Below are 23,519 nucleotides of genomic sequence, written 5' to 3'. Positions count from 1 at the left end.
ATATCTTGGATAATTAGGAGGGATTAAGGAAATGCCTATTAAACATCAAATTAGGTTATGATTTTACAAATTAAGCACCAAAACATCATGTTTTACAACAAATTTGACAGAAAAAGCAGTTCTATACATAGTAATGTTATGTTGTAATTACTGTATTTACGAATTTAGCACCAAAATATCACGATATATTGAAAACATTGACTACAAAAATGGCTTGGATAATCCAGAGGCTTGGATAAGCGAGGCTTGGATAAGTGAGACTCTACTGTATATTATATTATGTTATGTTATATTATATTATATTATATTATATTATTATATTATATTATATTAAACTAGGTGTGCCCGGCCACACGTTGCTGTGGCGAAGTATGGTGGTATGGGAAATAAAGTTTTGAGGAATTGGTGGTACAGTAGAGTCTTACTTATCCAAGCTAAACAGGCTGGCAGAACCTTGGATAAGCGAATATCTTGGATAATAAGGAGGGATTAAGGAAAAGCCTATTAAACATCAAATTAGGTTATGATTTTACAAATTAAGCACCAAAACATCATGTTTTACAACAAATTTGACAGAAAAAGCAGTTCTATACATAGTAATGTTATGTTGTAATTACTGTATTTATGAATTTAGCACCAAAATATCACGATATATTGAAAACATTGACTACAAAAATGGCTTGGATAATCCAGAAACTTGGATAAGTGTGGCTTGGATAAGTGAGACTCTACTGTAGTTAAGGTAAAGGATAAAAGTTTTCCCCTGACATTAAGTCCAGTCGTGTCCGACTCTGGGGGTTGGTGCTCATCTCCATTTTTAAGCCTAAGAGCCGTTGTTGTCCGTAGACACCTCCAAGGTCATGTGGCCGCTGGCATGACTGCATGGAGCGCTGTTACCCTCCTGCCAGAGCAGTACCTATTGATTTACTCACATTTGCATGTTTTCTAACTTCTGTGTTGGTAGAAGCTTGGGCTAACAGTGGGGCTCACTGCACTTCCCCAATGCAAACCTGCGACCTTTCAGTCCACAAGTTCAGCAGCACAGCGCTTTAACATGCTGCGCCATTAGAGGATATTGTTTCCTAAAGCTTGTTAATATACAGTATTTCTGTTTGTTGTTGTTTTTTGTCTGTTGGAGGCAAATATGAATGCTGCAATTAGCCAGAATGATTAGCATGTAATGGCCTTGCAGCTTTAAAGCCTGGCTGATTCCTGCCTGGGTGAATCCTTTGTTGGGATGTGTTAGCTGGCACTGTTTGTTTCTTGTGTGCAATTCACCTGTTTTCAGAGTGTTGTCCCTCCCCCCCCCCCCCAGGGCGCATTTGCAAATGTCTGATTGTCCCTCACTGATTAGTTTTTGGATGCCTGAGATGGGGAAAGTTTTCCCCCTTTTTTTCCTCAGCCGCATCATCTTCCCCAGCGTGAGGTAAGCCGTCTGCCACAACGGTTGGGCTGCTCGCACGCTGCTGAAATACCCGTATGTCTTCCAAGGGTGGGGGCAGGGGCCAGATCCGCGCATGCGCACATAGCTATTTTTGGATTTTGGGATTTTGAGGGACATGGACTTCGAATTGTGTTTTGGTTTTGTCATCTAAACACAGCAGGGAGGGCCATGTGGTTTCTTGCCAAGTTTCATGGTTCTGAGTTTTGTAGTTTCGCTGTTTTAATTAAGGTAGAAATGGACAGAACAGATTTATATATATATATGTGTGTGTGTGTGTGTGTATATATGTCAGGTATGAGCAGACTTTTCGACTAACATAAACTTAACAGTATTTCAGTGAAAGACCCCAGGGTCCATCCAGTCCAACCCCCTTCTGCCATACAGGAAACACACAATCTAAGCATCCCCTGAGTGGTGGGGGGGAAATAAGGTTTTAGAAGCAAGGAAGATGAAGGGGAAAGGATTTGGGCAGTGAGGAAGGTGGAGGGAAAAGGCTTTTGGTGGCAGGGGAGGGCAGGAGCAAGAAAGAGAAGGGAAAGCTTGGAGGGGAGGAGGGAGATGGTGACGGGAAGCATGCAGCCTGTCAGTATGCTTCACGGAGTCCCAAGGGCTCCACGGAGCACATGTTGAGAACTGCTGGATTGTAGCGTTGAGCCAAAACCAACAAAAAGAGTTTCAACAAGGAGAAATGTAACATACTTCACTGGGGTAGAAAAAATGAAGTGCACAGATACAGGATGGATTATGCCTGGCTTGCCAACAGAAATACATGTAAAAAAGATCTTGGAGTCTTGGTGGACAACAAGTTGAGCGTGAGCCAACAGCGTGATGCAGCAGCTTAAAAAAGCCAATGACATTTTGGGCTGCATCAAAAGGAGTATAGTGTTTAGATCAGTGGTTCCCAACATTTGGGTCTCCAGATGTTTTGGACTTCAACTCCCAGAAATCCCAACCAGTTTACCAGCTGTTAGGATTTCTGGGAGTTGAAGGCCAAAAACATCTGGGGGGTACAGGTTGAAAACCACTGGTTTATATCAAGGGAAGTAATGGTCCCCTCTCTGCTTTGGTTAGACCTCACCCGGAATAACCCTGTGTCCAGTTCTGGGTAACTCAATTCAAGGTAGATGTTGACTCTAAGCTGGAAGGTTTTCCAGAGAAGGGTGACTAAAATGATCGAAGGTCTGGAGACCATTAATCCCTCTGAGGAGCGGCTTAAAGAGCTGGCCCTGTTAAGCCTGAAGAAGAGAAGGTTGAGAGGAAACATGATTACCATGAAAAGTTGGTGGAGTTACCCAACTCTGTTGTAAATACAGTCAACCCTCTGCCTGACCAAGCTACGTCTCCCAGGATTCCATAGCATTGAGTCATAATGGATAAAATGGTTTTAAACTGTACTAATCCTTCCATGTAGATGAGACTTTAGAATAGGATGTTTGAGGCAGCTCCTGTTTATCTTGCCTGCTGTAAGACACACATAGTGACTGTAGGGTTGGCCAGAGTAGAATCCCATTCTTCTCAGCTCAAGCTTTATTTCTTGCTCTGTTCACTGCAAACCTACTGCTGCGACCTGTTACCAAAAGCCCGTGTTTCTGCAGCTTTCATTCACCCATCTTTTTAAGACCTATACTGCTTTTTTTAGCCTATACTGTTAAAAAGATACTTCAGCTTGAAAAAGAAAAGAAAAAAAGGAACTGTCCAGACATAAAAATAATACTTTGTAAACAGGAGCTCATTTATCAGTGGCTTGTATCTCTGTACGAAACTTTGCTTTGTTTAATATGTGTTAGGGTTTTTCAGTCATAAGAGAAACATTCCTGAATACCTTTTTATAGCTTGTACATAAGGCACTGTAAGAGCTTCATTCACATCAGCTTGCCGTCGTATTATTTCTTTCCTTTGGAACATTAAACATTGGGTTAGAGGATGCATTTTTCTCTTTTTTCCCCTTTTCTGGTGATTCATATTTAAATGCACTCTCTTCCCCATAGTAGATCTTTATTCTGTCATTCTGTGTCATGTTGTGACCTATATTTTGACATGGTTTGGCTTCCTCTGAAGCAAATAGTTTGCAGCCTTTTCAATATAAGCTCTGACTTTCCAGTTTGATGGAAACAGTCTGACAAAACTGTTTGCACAGCAGAAGGATCGTAGGCAGCAGCCGTTGGCTCGAAAATACTGTCCACCCAGTAGTTATACGAATGGATGCTTTTAGCTTGGGCTCAGCTAATTCCTAGCCAGCTCCTAACTCAGTCCTCGGATCTTTGCAAAATTACTGCTTTTAAGGCAGCATAAATGTTAATCTGCAAAACCCAAATCATCATTTAACTTGAGCAAGACTATTCTGCCTCTGCATGGATAGTTTGTCCAAGGACGGTAAACAAATGCGAGTAGACAAAATGTCAAAGTGGGCAGCCGTGCCAACTTCTGATTTCTTTCTCCCTCTTCTCTTAGTGTTTGTTCTGTTTTTAAAGGAGTTGTTTGTCCAGGGCAAACTGTGCAGTGATTCCAGTAATGATGTCAGTTACTCATTAAACTTTTATTCTTCGTCGGGTTGCACTCTTTGTATCCTTTGGCCCCTCTGAGTATATAATGAGAGAATAAAATGTGGGGAACGGTTGTGTTTGAACTCCTTCGTTTTCAGAAGTGTGCAGTGTGCAAACCGCTAGGCTGACCAAGCCTTTATGTTGAGCACTAAAAAGAAAAATGTATTTACCTGAAGTTGTGTGGGAGAGTCACCGCATTTTGGAGTGGAGTGTAGAAAATACAGAGAAAGACCCATTCATTGCTTTTCTGTTTTGCATTCAGTTATTCAGCCCGCAAGTAATGCAAAAGGAACACCTGTTCGGTGCCTAATGAGTTCAAGTCAAATTGCCAATGCAGTGAATTACAAACTTCAAAACAGTTTGGCACTTCTGCCAATTTCCAGATTCTTTGAGTTGTTAAACTACCGTCCGGCTCTGACATGTATGTGGCAAGAAGAATCACTGGGACAGGTCAAAGGATCCACTTTCAAACAGTAGTTAAATAAAATAATAATATGAATAGTAAAGGTAAAGGTAAAGGTTTCCCCTGATGTTAAGTCCAGTCATGTCTGATTCTGGGGGTTGGTCACATTTCTAAGCCGAAGAGCCGGCGTTGTCCGTAGACACTTCCAGGGTCATGTGGCTGGCATGACTGCAAGGAGCGCCATTACCTTCCTGCCAGAGCGGTACCTATTGATCTACTCACATTTGCATGTTTTCGAACTGCTAAGTTGGCAGAAGCTGGAGCTAACAGCAGGCACTCACTCCGCTCCCGGGATTTGAACCTGGGACCTTTTGGTCTGCAAGTTCAGCAACTCAGTGCTTTAACACACTTCGCCACCGGGGTTCCTAATAATATGAATAGGTTCCCTTTAAATTGACTGCTACAGTAGAGTCTCGTTTATCCAACATAAACGGGCCGGCAGAACATTGGATAAGCGAATATGTTGGATATTAGGAAATAATAGGAAAAGCCTATTAAACATCAAATTGCGTTATGATTTTACAAATTAAGCACCAAAACATCATGTTATACAACAAATTTGACAGAAAAAGTAGTTCAGTACACAGTAATGCTATGTAGTATTTACTGTATTTACGAATTTAACACCAAAATATCATGATATATTGAAAACATTGACTACAAAATGCGTTGGATAATCCAGAATGTTGGATAAGCGAGTGTTGGATAAGTGAGACTCTACTGTATTTCATATCCACATCTATCGTTTCCCTATAGCAATGCAGACTTGGAAAACATTTTAAAGAAAGTTCCTGCATCTTATATTGTATGTTTGGAGCAGAGGTCAGAATGTTACTCTGGGTTTTGTAAGCATCCACTGAAGGTTCCTCCAGACAGGCCCAAAAAATGGTACTGTCTCCGTTTTCACCAGACACATCCAAACAACGTCTCAGGTAAAAACAAATTAATTTGGATAATTAAATACCCCATTCGATCTGAGTCTTCCTGAAAGGCCTGGGTCTAATAGGTATTGGGCCTATGAAGACTCTTCCCAGATCTACCTGGGGAAGAGTCTCCACAGCCAATCCCGCACCTTTGGGTCTCTCTCTCAAGTCCCAAAAATGTACTTAAAAGGTCCCTGGCCACCATAAAGGTTCTCCTTGTGTCTTCCTGGCATGGTAAAATGATGTGCGAGGAGATTGGGAGCAAGGAGGGAATTTCCTTCTCGCCCCTCCCATCTCCTTTCATGTCATTTTCTCGCACCACGAGGACGTGAGAGGAGGATTTATGGTGGCCAGAGACTTTTTAGTAAGTTTTGGGAGAGTAGATGGGGGGCTTTGGGGTGGCTTCATGCCATCCTAGGTTTGGGTGAGTTCGTGTGGAGTTATTTAAACCCGCTTTGGCACAGGTTTTAGCCCAGTGTGGAAGGGCCCAGAGACTCTTGTTGGTTGCAACATGACTGTAGAATTAACACAGTTTGGCATTACTTTAACTGCTGTGGCTCAATGCTATGGAATCGCGGGAGTTGTGGTTTTACAAGGTCTTGGTCTTTTCTGTTGCTTCACCTAACAACCACTCCCATGATTCCAGTGGCAATAGAAGTAGGGTCAAATTGCATCGATTCTCATCAGGTGGGGCTATTTTTAGTGGCATATGCCCATTCAGCTGTAGTTTAGCCACGGAGCCTGCCAGCTCCTATCCCACGATGTACAGTGACTCCATGGCTAAATGAAAGCTGTGAGGCTTCATGGCTAAACGACTGCATAGAATATGCCTCTGTGGCAGCAACATGGGAGGCTTCCTGTGTGTTGCATTGGTAAAAAGGGCGGTAAGTACTGCAATGTCAGTGTGGGGTGTCAGGGTGCGTGCCGGGTGGGTTTCTTTAAACTCCATCAATCATCTTCTCCAGGACCCGGATGAATTGGTTGTAATCGTCTGCCACACCAATTCCTCTGTTCAAATGTCAGACTCAAACACATCTGTAGTCTGAAGTCCAGACATTTATTTCAATATCTACAAACATATTTACAAAGCATAGCAAAAGCCATCGCTCTGAGCTGGCATTCTTGTATTGCCTCTTGCCTCGGCAAGCACAGCTCAACACAGAGATAAGAAGCACATTCCTCAGTACGAAGGAAGTTCCCAACCTCCAAAGCCGGAAACCATGCCTGATAGGTCATAGCAATCACAACAGGCTGTCAGTCAAAACTAGCCTGCTGTTAACTGTTTCATTACTGAAACACATACTCTTGCCTAACAGCAGAAAACACTTGATTTACATTTCATACACATACAGCCATAATCCAACATGCAATGCAGGGCGTGGGGCGACGGGTTCCCTACGCTTCCCAACAGGCACCACTAGATTTACCACGAACCATGGCAATTCTGGCAGCAATATGATGAGGTTATTTATGTTCCCAAGGGCCATGTGCAGCCTGCAGGTGTGCTTTGCCCTCATCTTCATACTTTCAAGGGTTTGTACTCCGTGGGAATCAGAAGGTGAATGCTGCACTCCTTTGCTTTCCGGGAGCAAAGAAAGTAGAACTTGTCTTCATATACCCCAAGGCCCAAACTGTGTCATGAGCTCCAAAACAGCTGGTGGTTTGTGATAATGCTTAATGAGCAGAAGACGAGGTCTAGGCTTTATCACTCTGACTTTCCTAACTATGGATCTTAAGCATGCTGGCTGGGTAAAGCCTCGCTCTTCAAAGGAAATGAAGAGGCTCCTTGAGAACAAAGCTTCTTCTTTGGCACAGCGTTTCGTATTCATTGTGTACTGAAGCATTTGTGCCTGTGCCTTAGTGACACTTTCAAGTTGATTCTCTGTTTGTTTTATACAGTCAGCCCTCCACATTTGCTGGCATTGGGAGCACAGGACTCCCATGAAAGTGAAAATCTACAAATCAAAAAACGGGAACAAAATGCTGTGGAGTCTTCCTTCCCCCTAATCCTAAAATACATACATGTGTAGATGCAACTCATAAAAAAGTGGAGGCTGGTGAAAGAAAAAGTCATGTCTGGGCGGATTTTGGAAAAAGTCTCCAAGTTGTGTCTAGAACAGGGGTCCCCAAACTAAGGCCCAGGGGCCGGATGCGGCCCATCGAAGCTATTTATCCGGCCCCCACGGCACAAGGGCAGAAGGGGGTTGGTCTATTTATTTATTTATTTCCATCATTTCTGTGCCGCCCTTCTCACCTGAAGGGATGCAGGGCGGCTCACAATCTGGCAAATTCAATGCCGGTATACAGTACAAAAATAAAACATAGCAATTAAAACAATCAATTTAAAACAATCCAATAAATACATTTAAAACAGTATAATAAAATACTTAATCCATTGGGCTAAATGACCCAAGGGGTATCTTCTCTTACAACCTTTATTATTATTATTATTATTATTATTAATAATAATAATAATAATAATAACATTGAGGCTGGATGGCCATCTGTCAGGGGTGCTTTGCTTGTGCTTTTGGTGCGCAGAGGCAGAAGGGGGTTGGACTCAATGGCCCAAGGGATCTCTTCCAACCCTCCTTATTATTATTATTATTATTATTATTATTATTATTATTATTATTAATAGTAACATTGAGGCTGGATGGCCATCTGTCAGGGGTGCTTTGCTTGTGCTTTTGGTGCGCAGAGGCAGAAGGGGGTTGGACTAAATGGCCCAAGGAATCTCTTCCAACCCTCCTTATTATTATTATTATTATTAATAATAATAATAATAATAATAGTAACATTGAGGCTGGATGGCCATCTATCAGGGGTGCTTTGCTTGTGCTTTTGGTGCGCAGAGGCAGAAGGGGGTTGGACTAAATGGCCCAAGGGATCTCTTCCAACTATCCTTATTATTATTATTATTATTATTATTATTATTAATAGTAACATTGAGGCTGGATGGCCATCTATCAGGTGTGCTTTGCTTGTGCTTTTGGTGCGCAGAGGCAGAAGGGGGTTGGACTAAATGGCTCAAGGGATCTCTTCCAACCCTCTTTATTATTATTATTATTATTATTATTATTATTATTAATTATTATTATTATTGCTCGGTGGCCAACTATAGTCTGGCCCTCCAATGGTCCGAAGGATTGTGAACTGGTCCCCTGTTTTAAAAGTTTGGGGACCCCTGGTCTAGAAGTTTTAAAATATTTTCTTTATTTTTAGTTTACCTGGCTTAATTGTTTCATTTCACATGTACACATCGTTAGTTTTGAATTAAACGTCTGCTGAAACATGTTGAATTTTTCTTGTTTTTTCATGGCGTAGAAATATATCTCTATACTTCCAATGTTATTTTGCTTCTGTATCAAATTTTCTGTTAAGACTTAATGTCTATGCATACATCTGATTAATTAACTGAAGTAAAGCTGCTTATGTATACTCTATGGACAACTACCTTAGCAAAATCAGTGGAGAATTGCATAGAATTGGTGATCACAATCAGAAATTATACTAAAAAGCTTATTTAAAAACCCATGTTTACTAACATTTCCATGAAGTTTCTGTTGCAATACTCAGCCCAAGAGACCTGGGCTTGGCTTGTTTTTTCCCCTCCTGTAAATTAATGAATCCAAGCTGAGAAACCAATTTTATTTTTTTAAACCAATTTTATATTTAGCATGTGCTAATTCTGATTTAATTTACCTCTCGACCAAAATATAATTTATTTTTCTAGTGATAGTTTAGACGCTCGAACTTAAAAGGCAAGGCTGTTTTTGAAGCTAATAAGCAGAGAGTGCCACAACTCCAAATAGCGGAGCCTTATCTCCAGCAAACTTGCCTAGGTGAAACCAAAGTTTCCACTAATGTGAATTTTGCTGAGTCTTTGGGGCAAGGAATAGGGATAGATCTGCACCATACCTTATAGCAGAGGTACAGGATGTTGTTATTATTTTTTCCAGTTTAATTATCAATGTTCAGAAACATAATTAAAGGTGAATGTCACAGTGATATCTGACTAATTTGGTCCAGAGACTTCCAGCTAGTGGAGAAGGAATCACATTTGCAAATTAGAAGCTAAAGAAACAAGATTAGATCTGTTTTTTTGGGGGAAATGTAATTACATGGTATCAAAAAGAAGAGAATGGGGGTGTCCTGAACTTTTTGAAATTGAATGTTTGTGAAGTTATACTATCCCAAGTCAGGCCATAATATTCTTTGGTTCAGTGCTTTCTGCATTGACAAGCAGTGGTCTTAAGAAGGTGAATTAGAGGTGGCACATTTTTTTTTCTCTGAGTTGGATCTGATCTCTAATATGGGGCTGACTACACAGGCCATATACCCTGAAATGAACAGAAGTTGCTCATGGATTTCCAGACAGTGTTCAGGGACTTCCAGTCTGCAATGTGGGGTAAAACCTGTTAATACAAAGAAAGGATTCCCTGAAATGCACAGGCAAGAGGCCACTATAACTAGAAATGTAATCCAATAATATAAACTATAAAACAGTAATTAAACCAAAATATAATCCATGTGTTACCAACACACATACATTCATAGAAAGTAAAACCCTATATTCAGAGTTTGTGAGTCCAATGCCCACCAGAGTTCCAATGTTTAAACAAGTCCAATGTTAGTCACCATCCACGACCGGTTTCGACTGTGTAGTCTTCCTCAGGTGGTGGTTATGCAGGTATGGAGAACCTAGAGTAGTCAATTTCGTTCTTCAAGTATATAATTTCAATGTGTCATTATCAATACTTGATGGTGACTAACCTTGGACTTGTTTAAACATTGGATTTCATAAAAGGATTCACTTACTTGGACGTTTTAATTTGGACTCACAATTAGTGACTTATACAGTCCTCCATGTGGAACATGAACTCTGGTGGGCATTGGACTCACAAACTCTGAATATAGAGTTTTACTTTCTATGAATGTATGTGTGTTGGTAACACATGGATTATATTTTGGTTTAATTACTGTTTTATAGTTTATATTATTGGATTACATTTCTAGTTATAGTGGCCTCTTGCCTGTGTAAAACCTGTTAAACCAGTGCTTTGGTTTGTCCTCGGATTTAGGTGCCCATATAAAGGCACCCTGGGGGCACAGTGCGTTAAAGCGCTGAGCTGCTGAACTTGCAGACCAAAAGGTGCCAGGGAGCGGAATGAGCGCCCGCTGTTAGCCCCAGCTCCTGCCAACCTAGCAGTTCGAAAACATGCAAATGTGAGTAGATCAATAGGTACCACTCCGGCGGGAAGGTAACGGCGCTCCTTGCAGTCATGCTGGTCACATGACCTTGGAGGTGTCTACGGACAATGCCGGCTCTTCGGCTTAGAAATGGAGATGAGCACCAACCCCCAGAGTCGGTCACGACTGGACTTAACGTCAGGGGAAAACCTTTACCTTTATAAAGGCACCTAAGGATGTGTGTATCTCAGGCTCTAAAATTTCAGAACTAAAACTTCTTAAAATCGCAGAGATGAGTCCTACCCTGTTTTCCCTAAAATAAGACATCCCCAGAAAATAAGACCTAGCAGAGGTTTTGCTGAAATGCTAAATATAAGGCCTTCCCTGAAAGTACGACCTAGCAAAGTTTTTGTTTGGAAGCATGCTCGCCAAACAGAACACCAGAGCAGGCAGGATCGGTAAATGTACGTACCGTAGAGTGTTGGACATGGAAATAATGGTAGTAACAAGAAATTCTTGATAGGATTCACAGTTTGTCTGGTTATGCTGGTTTGTGATGACAATTACTGTACAGTATATAATAAATGTTCATTTTTTTGTTCAACAATAAATGTGAATTCTTCTTCATGGAAAAATAAGACATCCCCTGAAAATAAGACCTAGAGCATCTTTGGGTGCAAAAATTAATATAAGACACTGTCTTATTTTCGGGGGAACACGGTAGTGGTATCACTAAGCAGTTGATCACTTTAAGATCAACATTAGAGAGAGAAAGCATGGGATTTGAATAATAAACACCCAAACAACTGAGAAATGGATGTCTTTCGTTGATAAGCTCTGCAGTGAACAATAGTCTTGTGCAATTCATCTGGAGGGTGATCCATTTTTGGTATCTGAATTTTGTTGGTCACTCGGATTCATTATTGGGAGCCTCCAGAAAATCGGCTAATGGGAATAATTGTTTTTGGCTCGGCAGCCAAAAGATCCGAGAAGATCTGGACAATTGGCAGCAGTGGGGAACTTACAAGGCTCCCCTTTCCATTCCTAGGATCCTTTTCTTTCTTGCCTTCAAGGGTCTGGGTTTCAGCAACAGGGTTAAAGAAGTTTCCTTCCCAGTACCCTTTCTTTAGCTTGCATAAGGCTAATGGGCAATGGATGTGCCCGCTTCCTGACGGTCCAGTGGAACCTCCTTCTATTGAGGTTTTTAAATAGAGACTAGATGGACATCTGCCAGGTGTGCTTTGATTGTGTGTTCTTTTATGTCAGAATGGGGTTGGATCATCCTTGGGGTATCTTCCAGCTTTATGAGTCTTATAACCATCAGATTAAATGATTACCTGTCTTTACAAAAACACGTAGCTTGTAAATACTCCAAAATACTTGATTCCATCTATATATATAAAAGGGTAATGAAATTTCAGCCTAGGACAAAACAACAAAACTACACATCCCAGAAACACTAAACTTGGCAGCACAACCCCTCATCCATGCCTCTATGTTCATACAACAAAAAGAAAAGAAAAATAAAGTCCTAATTAGAGGGAGTGCAATATTTTGCAAATGTTTTTATCCAATTGCTGCCAGTTAGAAGGCTAAGCTCCGCCCACTTGGTCTCCTAGCAACCCACTCAGCCCAGAGGACAGGCAGAGTTAGGCCTCACTTAGGCCTCTTCCACACTGCCTATAAAATACAGATTATCTGATTTGAACTGGATTATATGGCAGTGTAGACTCAAGGCCCTTCCACACAGCTATATAACCCATTTATAATGGACTTAATGTCAGAGGAAAACCTTTACCCTTTACCTTAACTACCACCAATTCCTCAATACTTTATTTCCCATACCAACATACTTCGCCACAGCAACGCGTGGCCGGGCACAGCTAGTTGTACATGGATTTGAAAGGAAAAATTCCCCAATTACATTGTATATGGCACCTGTCTCTGCAACGTTTAATAAGATATATCAAAGATCTATAGATACTTGCTGGAGATGTGTGGCAGTAGATGGTGATATTTTTCCTATATCTTGCTCATCCTTCTTGGTTATAGGATTCTGGGCTTCAAGTTTGGAAGAAATCGAAAGAACGATAAATTATGTTTTTGCCATTGGGTCCATTAATAATACTATTTCGCTGCTCAGAAAAGTTAGTGGCATCAGAAGATATAGAATTAATGCGATATTTATTCATGTTTAACAGCATTTTCAATAACTGGAGAAAAATCTTTCTCTGCAGTAAAGAATGCCTATAGTGAAGGAAGACCAAAATGATAAAGCTGACAAATTAAATTAGTTTTTAAAAAGGCAGTCAGTAAAGCAAACATTTCGCATAGAAGTGGTTTTTCTTTTGGAATGGCAGGAATCAGGCCGCAAAAAAAAAAAAAATCAATTCATGTAAGTTTCTGAGCATAATAGAATCTTTTGAGAAATATTGGTAAATGTGTTTGTCCATCTATTTGTGAAATCATTGTCAGTAAAAATGCATTGAAACATTCTGATGTAAGAGAAAATAATGCTGACTGGTTTTCCCATCAGAAAGGAAGAAATCGTTCCCAATTCCGCTTACTGGAATTCATTTAATTTGAGATACTGTGGATCACATCTGTGTTAGCAACACAACAGCTACTCATTCTCTTGTGCTATGAGCCACAAATGTTCTACAGCAGAAGGAGTGGGATTGGAAAACACCCCTTGGATACAGAACAGAAATTGGTTTAAGAGACTCCGGGGTATTGCCCTTGCTGAAAAGTAATCAGAGTTGATTAACTAGCAGTATAATGAAGAAGAAGGCAAGGGGTTTTTTTTGGTTCTCATTCATTTCTTTTATTGCATCACTCAGACGTTGTTGTAGACAGACATGTCAATATGATTAAATATGGAATATGTTTCCTTCACGACACTTTGGTGGGTTTGTGACTCTCCTGACATAATGGTGATAGTATAATAGTTCATTTCTTCGGTTTTTGGAATGTATATTGAACACATCGGTTTTGTTGAGCTATTAGAATATGTGGAAGACAATTGACGTGTGTTTGCCTTGTTCAGCAAGTGACCCATAGAGATCTGGTCCATAGAGGAGAGGCAGCTAAGGAAGGGCAGAAGGTCCTCAAATGTTTTTGGTCTTCAGCTTCCAGAAATCCTAACAGCTGGTAAACTGACTGGGATTTCTGGGAGTTGTAGGCCAAAAACATCTGGGGACCCAAGGTTGAGACTTCTTCCAAGTGCTGCTCCAGAGACTGGCCACGGCGCATCTCAAAGTGTTTATTTATTATTTATTTACAGTATTTATATTCCGCCCTTCTCACCCCGAAGAGGACTCAGGGCGGATCACATTACACATATAAGGCAAACATTCAATGTCTTAACATAGAACAAAGACAAAGACAAACACGGGCTCCGAGCTGGCCTCGAACTCATGACCTCTTGATCAGAGTGATTTGTTGCAGCTGGCTGCTCAACAGCCTGCGCTACAGCCCGGGCGCAGAGTGCTGGTTTAATGCACCCACTCTTTTCTGTATAATACATTCCAATTGAGAAACTTTAATGTGATCCAACCTGTGATGGAGCAGCAAGGAGGTGCTTTTCCAAGGGTGGAGTTCCCATTTGGAGTATTTGCAAGACCCTACATTTCTTCAATAAGATTTCAAAAGCTTTAAAAAGAAAATTCAGATTGGAAAGTATAGCATAGAAACACCAAAATTTGCTGAAAAAACATAAATAGAAATAGAAAATATGGGAACTTGATAGGAATGTTCTAGGTTTGAAATTGTATTGTGTTTGGCATCATGAGCCGCTCTGAGTGTCTTTCAGAGAAGAAAGCAGGATATATTAATAATAATAATAATAATAATAATAATAATAATAATAATAATAGGAAAAACTCAGCCACTATCAGGACCTCAAGATTGAACTTCAAAGACTCTGGCAGAAACCAGTACAGGTGGTCCTGGTGGTGATCGGCACACTGGGTGCCGTCCCAAAAGATCTCAGCCGGCATTTGGAAACAATAGACATTGACAAAATTACGATCTGTCAATTGCAAAAGGCCACCCTACTGGGATCTGCACGCATCATCCAAAAATACATCACACAGTCCTAGACACTTGGGAAGTGTTCGACTTGTGATTTTGTGATAAGAAATCCAGCATATCTATCTTGTTTGCTGTGTCATAATAAATAATAATAATAATAATAATAATAATAATAATAATAATAATAATAATAATAGTAGTAGTAGTAGTAAGAATAGAGTGTTGTGTGGTTTCCGGGCTGTATGGATCTGATGGTGGTAAAGCAAGTGAAATATATATATATAGATGAAAACACCCCCCCTTGGCTTATACTTGGGTGAGGGTCCTGGTTGGCTTATATTTGGGTCAGCTTATACTCGAGAATATATGGTACATTTATTATTTTTCTCTATTATTATTGGTTTTATTTATTTATTTATTTATTTATTTACAGTATTTATATCTCGCCCTTCTCACCCCGAAGGGGACTCAGGGCGGATTACAATGAACACATATATGGCAAACATTCAATGCCAACAGACAAACAACATACATTAGACAGACTCAGAGGCATTTTTAACATTTTTCCAGCTTCACGATTCCGGCCACAGGGGCAGCTGTTGCTTCACCCTCCAGTAGTGGCTGTACTTCCTCATTCCTTTCCTCATGTTTTGCTGGCAGTTTTATGGTGTTGTAAATTAGCCTCCCGCATAAAGCGTCCCTAAATTTCCCTAATTGACAGGTGCAACTATCTTTCGGGGCTGCATAGGTCAACAGCAAGCCAGGGCTATTAATGGTCGGAGGCTTAACCCGACTCGGGCTTCGAATTCATGACCTCTCGGTCAGTAGTGATTTATAGCAGCTGGTTACTAGCCAGCTGCGCCACAGCCCGGCCCCATTACATTATTACATTTATTATATTTCACTATTATTATTAAAAGGATACATAATCACATTTAAATTGAAGAAGATGAGAATAATGATTTGATCAGAGTTGGACAGTCTTATCTTAAATTTGAGCTTGATGTAAATATTCAAAAACATTTAACATACTGATGCCTCAATTAATGTAATTTTATTAGTATCTATTTTTATTTCTGAAATTTACCACCGTCGGCTTATACTGGAGTCAATATTTTCCCAGTTTTTTGGTGGTAAAATTAGGTGCCTCGGCTTATATTCGGTATATATGGTAACCACAAATGTGCTAAATTTCACAAACAAGTAGTTAATAGAAACATACACACACACATACACACACAGCATTTTCTTCTTGGTTTCATCAGTAATATATATTCCAGAGCTTGCTTAATAAATAATTTAAAGGACATTACAATATTTTTAAGGCTTGCAGGCTTGCAATAAGTTTCTCGATGTAAGAGAGTTAATTAGATAAGCTGATCTTTCTCCATTACCCTTTAACATTGATTTAGCATGAGAATGAGACGACTTCTGTATTGCGGGTATTAAAAATGTATCCTCGTTGCATGGGGTAAAATGCCCGGCCCATCTAGATTGTCAGAGAGCGTGTAGAAATCGTACAAGAATAGAAGAATTTCTTCGTCGGAAGGTGCAATTTTTTCTCTCTCCCTTGTCATGCAGAGCAGCTTCCAGGGGCCTTAATAATTTATTCTATTCAGGGTATAAATTTAAAATTAGAATCCAGGATTCTCTGATTCATACCCGTTCGCCGCCTTATTAAGCACAGATTTAAATACTTTAGCAAAATAAATTGCAATTTGTATTGAAATACTGAAGTATTTATTCATCAAGAGCGGCTTGGCTGTGTGCCGAATTTGATGGCTTGGCAAGACGGATGAGTGTTTATCTGATATTATCCTGAAGTGTGTCATAAGTTGTCGATAGTATTCCAACAATATATAACACTCAGTGCTCATTCCTGGGCTGGTGGGATGTTTCCTATCATATATGCTCTAGTGATATGATAATATCTTGGTGGGATCTTTTTAATGTCCTTTGTATGAGATGTACATGAAAACAAATCAAGACGTGTAAACACCGATTGAAGGTGATGTCAAGAGCAACCCCAGCCCTCTCTTTTCACGACCAATTGACCTTTTATTAAGCTTTCCTTTTCATCTTCACTCGCCATACTATTTAACAATCTGTTCAATATTGCAAAGGTCTTTCTCTGATCATTTTGGCCATGGGAACACTTGTGCCTTGGGCAGTTTTGCTATAGATGTTCATAAATGATACTAAAAGGCAGTTACAACACCAATGCATCTCCCACGGCACCAGCATCCCTCGCCATACCTTAACAATGCTAATGTTAGAATATTTCTGGAACGTCTTCTAAGCACATGGCATTGCAAATAACTTGCTGGTATAATAATAATAATAAGCCGGCATTTGGAAACAATAGACATTGACAAAATCACGATCTGCCAACTGCAAAAGGCCACCCTGCTCTGATCTGCACGCATCATCTGAAAATACATCACACAGTCCTAGACACTTGGGAAGTGTTCGATCAGGCCTTCTATCTCCTTCTTTAGGGTCCCATTCGCGAACCAGAGCCAGGTCTTCTCCTTATCCTCAGCTGCTGTAAGAAAATCGCACAGACAGACTACAAGCAGAGGCACAACTACGTGGCCCAAATGATTCATTGGAACTTATGCTTCAAGTACCACGTCCCAGCAGTAAAGAACTGGTGGGATCACAAACCTGCAAAAGTATTGGAAAATGAGCACGCAAAGATACTGTGGGACTTCCGAATCCAGACTGACAAAGTTCTGGAACACAACACACCAGACATCACAGTTGTGGAAAAGAAAAAGGTTTGGATCATTGATGTTGCCATCCCAGGTGACAGTCGCATAGATGAAAAACAACAGGAAAAACTCAGCCGCTATCAGGACCTCAAGATTGAACTTCAAAGACTCTGGCAGAAACCAGTACAGGTGGTCCCGGTGGTGATGGGCACACTGGGTGCCGTGCCAAAAGATCTCAGCTGGCATTTGGAAACAATAGACATTGACAAAATCACCATCTGCCAACTGCAAAAGGCCACCCTACTGGGATATGCACACATCATCAGAAAATACATCACACAGTCCTAGACACTTGGGAAGTGTTCGACCAATGAATCATTTGGGCCACATAGTTGTGCCTCTGCTTGTAGTCTGTCTGTGCGATTTTCTTACAGCAGCTGAGGATATGATCAATGGTTTCATCAGTTTCCTTGCACAGTCTGCATTTTGGGTCATCAGCTGATTTTTCGATCTTGGCCTTAATTGCCTTTGTTCTGATGTCTTGCTCCTGGGCTGCAAGGATCGGGCCTTCTGTCTCCTTCTTCAGGGTCCCATTCATGAACCAGAACCAGGTCTTCTCCTTATCAGCTTTTCCTTCAATTTTGTCAAGGAACTTTCCATGCAATGTTTTGTTGTGCCAGCTGTCAGCTCTAGTTTGTAGTGCAGTTTTCTTGTACTGGTTTTTTGTCTGCTGTGCTTTGAGGAATTTCTGATTTTTGTCTTCAATCAAAGCAGGTTCTTCACTTTGCTTTACATATTATTTATTTATTTATTTATTTATTCATTTATTTGCATGTTTTCGAACTGCTAAGTTAGCAGAAGCTTACCCCACTCCCTGATATGAACTGTCAACATTTCAGTTAGCAAGTTCAGCAGCTCAGCAGTTTGTTTTATTTATTTATTTTTATTTCCATCATTTCTATCCCGCCCTTCTCACCCGAAGGGGACTCAGGGCGGATCACATTACACATATAGGCAAACATTCAATGCCTTTTAACATAGAACAAAGACAAATAAACATAGGCTCTGAGTGGGCCTCGAACTCATGACCTCCTGGTCAGAATGATTCATTGCAGCTGCTCTCCAGCCTGCGCCACAGCCCGAGCATATTGCTTGACTGTATATGTCCTGGGTTTTATCTGTGAAATGCTGGTGGCTCTGGTATCAATTACCAAATTAGCTTCTCCAGACCTCTCATGCCAGAATGTATAATTTCATAGAAAAGGGTGAGATGTTCTATGCACACTCTACCTCTTTCTACAAAACCTGTATAATATGTAGATAATTGTGTTTAGTTTAGTTTTGTTTGTTGTTGTTTTTTGTTACAGACCCTTCAACTTATTTTCGTTCATTGCTCTCTTGTAATACCGAAATGGGGGCATATTTCACAAGGAAGGGGAAAAAAAACAGTGATTCCCAAGAGGATGGGACATAATTAGAACACCGGTAGCATATAGAGACCATAGCTGCTTTCCTCATTTGTCTGGTTCCAAATAACAACCTGTTAGGAAAGCTATTTTCATTTTTAAATGTGTGTTTCCTGCCTCCCGTGTCAGATAATTTGTTCTTTTGCCTCTTGCTTTCCCTTTGTGTATTTTAGGAAAGGCTTTAAGAGTGATGATCCAACAGGACAGATCACGTGGTTTCCTCGCACCACGGAGGTGATCAGTCAGGTCTAAGCGACAGCATAATTACATTCATTGGAGCAGATGGTAATACATTTCTCGACACAACTCATGAGTCAGTGTCCAGGTTCCTATACAATCATCTAGTGAGCCATCGATGATATTTTTCAAACTTTTTAAAAAGAAGGGCCTGATGAGTATGTTTTAAATAGATCATTAATAATAAAATTTTGCATAGGAAGCAGGCTTTGGAATAAAGAACTCCAAAATTAGTCAAGTGTCAGAAGCTACTGTAATTTTACTAGCCTGTTTCCCTCTATAACAGTGGTTCTCAACCCGTGGGTTCCTAGATGTTTTGGCCTTCAACTCCCAGAAATCCTAACAGCTGGGATTTCTGGGAGTTGTAGGCCAAAACACCTGGGGACCCACAGGTTGAGAACCACGGCTCTATAACTAGGGCTAGGACGGATCCCCCACTCCTTCCATGGCACATCCATACATGTAGAGAGGAAAAGAAAATATATCCTCTTAGTTTTAGGTTCTTCTCAATTCTACATTCTTAAAAAAGACTATTGAAGTCTAATACATGTGTCCAACATTTGAAGTCTAAAACATACGTCCAACTTTCGAAGTCTATGACATGCGTCCAACTTTCGAAGTCTCAAACATGCATCCAACTTTCGTAGTCTAAAACATGTGTCCAACTTTCGAAGTCTAACACATGTGTCCAACTTTCGAAGTCTAACACATGCGTCCAACTTTCGAAGTCTAACACATGCATCCAACTTTCAAAGTCTAACACATGCATCCAACTTTCGAAGTCTAAAACATGCGTCCAACTTTCGAAGTCTATGACATGCGTCCAACTTTCGAAGTCTAACACATGCGTCCAACTTTCGAAGTCTAACACATGCGTCCAACTTTCGAAGTCTAACACATGTGTCCAACTTTCGAAGTCTAACACATGCATCCAACTTTCGAAGTCTAACACATGCGTCCAACTTTCGAAGTCTAACACATGTGTCCAACTTTTTAAGTCTAACACATGCATCCAACTTTCGAAGTCTAACACATGCGTCCAACTTTCGAAGTCTAACACATGCATCCAACTTTCGAAGTCTTAACACATGCATCCAACTTTCGAAGTCTAAAACATGCGTCCAACTTTCGAAGTCTATGACATGCGTCCAACTTTCGAAGTCTAACACATGCGTCCAACTTTCGAAGTCTAACACATGCGTCCAACTTTTTAAGTCTAACACATGCATCCAACTTTCGAAGTATAACACATGTGTCCAACTTTAAAAGTCTAAAACATGCATCCAACTTTGGAAGTCTAACACATGTGTCCAACTTTCGAAGTCTAACACACGCGTCCAACTTTCAAAGTCTACCGCATGCGTCCAACTTTCGAAGTCTAACACATGCGTCCAACTTTCGAAGTCTAACACATGCGTCCAACTTTTGAAGTCTAACACATGCGTCCAACTTTTGAAGTCTAACACATGTGTCCAACTTTTTAAGTCTAACACATGCATCCAACTTTCGAAGTATAACACATGTGTCCAACTTTAAAAGTTTAAAACATGCATCCAACTTTGGAAGTCTAACACATGTGTCCAACTTTCGAAGTCTAACACATGCGTCCAACTTTCGAAGTCTAACACATACATCCAACTTTAAAAGTCTAACACATGCATCCAACTTTCGAAGTCTAACACATACCTCCAACTTTCGAAGTCTAACACATGCGTCCAACTTTCAAAGTCTAAAACATGCGTCCAACTTTCGAAGTCTAACACATATATTCAACTTTCTTGTTGCAACAGGTCCATTGGCTACCAGTGCATTTTTAGGAACAATTCAGAGTGCTGATTAATGTTAGAAGTACAACAATGCTTCACACGGAAAGAGTCAAATAATAATAGGGTTGGATATTTTGAGTGACTCAAAGTATCCTCTCTTTTGGTCTACTTTGGACCCCTCTGTGATGTAAATCAATACTCTAAGGCAGTGTTTCTCAAACTCTGCTCCTCCACGTGTTTTGGACATCAGCTCCCAAAAATCTCAGTCAGTTTACCAGCTGTTGGGAATTGTGGGAGCTGAAGCCCAAAATATCTGAAGGAGCAGAGTCTAAGGAATGTTTTCCACCTCCTCTCTCACTTCTTCTCTAACATGAAGTTAGATCTAGTTTAGTGCCGGGGTTAGCTTTCCTAGCTTAGGATGGAATTCCTATAATGAAGAATTGTTTCTCCAAACCATTGGTGCCTTTGTTTCTGAATAAGGACCTGTAATTTGGGACTCCATCCTTGTTCTCCTTTCCCAACTTTTGGGCCTCCAGGTGTTTTGGACTTCAACTCCCAGAAATCCCAGACAGCTTACCAGCTGATAGGAAGTGTGGGAGCTGAAGTCCAAAACACATGGAGGCCCAAAGATTGGAAACTACTGCTCTAGGAGGTGAAAATATATTTCATCAGACTATTAGGAAGTGACTACAAATTCACACACGTCACTGTCCTTCAAAAATAACTACTCTGTTGACCCTTTTTCCAAAGCAATGGTTGTTTGACTCATTCAGATAAGGAATGAGTCATTCTGAACCTGCCCATTCCATTTTTCAGCACAACTCCAAATGAGAATATGTAATTAACTGCAAAGGGCAACTGTGTTTTGCAGTCTAGTAGGCCACATCTAGATGGCCCTTTATTTTATTTTGTCACAAAATAACACTCTCTTTAAAGTCATATCCATAGAAAAATCTGTCCACAGTGATGGAAAGACTAGTCACAATGATTCATTTTGAGATTGAGAAATGGATTTCCAAATTCCAACATGCATCCAATGTATGCAAATCGGTGTCTCTCTTCATCCTCTTTTGTGTGAGATCATGGAATTGATCCATCCTATGGGATGTGGGATTTGTACTTTGGTAAGATAGTGGATTTCTCTGGATGGAATTCTGAATACCTCTTGGTGCTACAAATCTCAGGATTCCATAATGGTGGAGACATAACATTTAAAGCGATACCCAAACATTGTAATTGCGTAGTCCAAATTGCATACAGGTTCCTTGTAAAGCTATGTTTCATTTTGGCCAATCTTGTTCCAGCTTGTCTTGAACCGTGGTGGCCTGAACTGTACACAGTATTCCAGGTAAAGTCTGACCAAAACAATATTACTACTTCCTTTGACCTGGATATTATATCTCCATTGGCTTTTTGGCTCTCTCACACATTGTTGACTCATGTTTATCTTGTGGTGTGCTCCTACTCCTGCATGATGTTGTGACCAGTATTTGAGATGAACAAGGAAGAAAAGCTGGAAAGGTCAAGAATTTTGCCAGCCGCTGCACTCCATGCATTAAAGTGCCAACCTCCGTGTGCCATGCCCTACCCACATTCAGACTCAGTGTCGCCACGACCACCACAACTTCCATTGTGCATGTAAGGAGCAGAGAGGAAAAGAAAATGTGTGTGTGTGTTTTAAAGTCATACTTTCCTTCCATACCCAGAAACCTGTACTTACTCTGTTCTGGAAACAGATGCCAAATCCAACATAAGGAAACAGCTGGCAGTGTTTTAAAAAATCCATGCTTATTTTGGGAATGACTGAACTACATGCTGCCTTAATTGTAAAAGCTGAAGATAAAATCCCTCATTTAACGGGGAAGTGAATAAAAGCAAGTCCGATCTCTGTGTATATAAGAATACAACAACTGGGCTTCTTGTTTGTGCTTTGGGATTGTAAATGTCCGTGCTCAGGAGGATTTAGGACACTTTGGTTGATGTAGCTTTAAGTAGAAGACTGAAGGAGAACCAACAGTGTAGTGAGCTTATGATGGCCATATGCTCTCATGGAAAACATATGTGTATGGATATGTTGTTAACATGTGTCAGGTTGACTTTGACTTTTAGCAATCCAAAGGATTAAGGGACTTCCAAAGCGCCCTGTGATCAACAGCCCTGCTCAGGTCTTGCAAACTCAGAACCATGGCTCCTTAACTGAGTCTACCCATCTACAATGTCCCAAATGCCTTCCACTTTATCAAAATATGTAACAACAACAACAACAACAACAACAACAGCCCTTCTCTTCCGGCTTCTGATAATAATAATAATAATAATAATAATACGAGGGCTATCCAGAAAGTAGATTACGTTTTGGAATTAAAAATGAACAAAGTATAGGAAAAAACATTTACCATATGCAGTTGAAAGCCACACCCAAATACTACTCCTCAACATAGTCCCCATTGAAATCTCGGCACTTCTCATAGCAATAAAAGAGTTTGGAAAGTCCTTCCCCACCAAACTTTGCCACTTGGCTTGCGTCCTCAACCAGGCGGGCGTCCCTTCCCACAGTTGCGCATGTGCATGCACTCAACTTTCCCTCACGCTCATCCTGGATCGCTCTTCTAAAGTTTTGCAAGAAGCAAACCTTTGCTGTCCCAAAAAACGGTCGCCATAACCTTCCTTGCAAGCATTTGAAAAACAGAAGAGCGATCCAGACGAGCATGGGGGAAGGTTGAGCGCATGTACATGCG

The 23,519-nt window shown here is 40.6% G+C and overlaps 1 protein-coding gene across 2 annotated transcripts in view; it reads left to right on the top strand.

Annotated features, from left to right (window-relative positions):
- The window catches only part of sema6d (semaphorin 6D), a 580,684-nt gene that overhangs the window by 135,359 nt on the left and 421,806 nt on the right, over positions 1-23,519 (top strand). The gene's annotated exons all lie outside the window — the stretch shown is intronic.

Source organism: Anolis carolinensis, unplaced genomic scaffold (assembly GCF_035594765.1).
Source record: "Anolis carolinensis isolate JA03-04 unplaced genomic scaffold, rAnoCar3.1.pri scaffold_11, whole genome shotgun sequence".
Classification (NCBI taxonomy): domain Eukaryota; kingdom Metazoa; phylum Chordata; class Lepidosauria; order Squamata; family Dactyloidae; genus Anolis; species Anolis carolinensis.
Note: the sequence above shows the minus strand (reverse complement) of the source record. Positions and strands in the feature narration are given on the sequence as shown.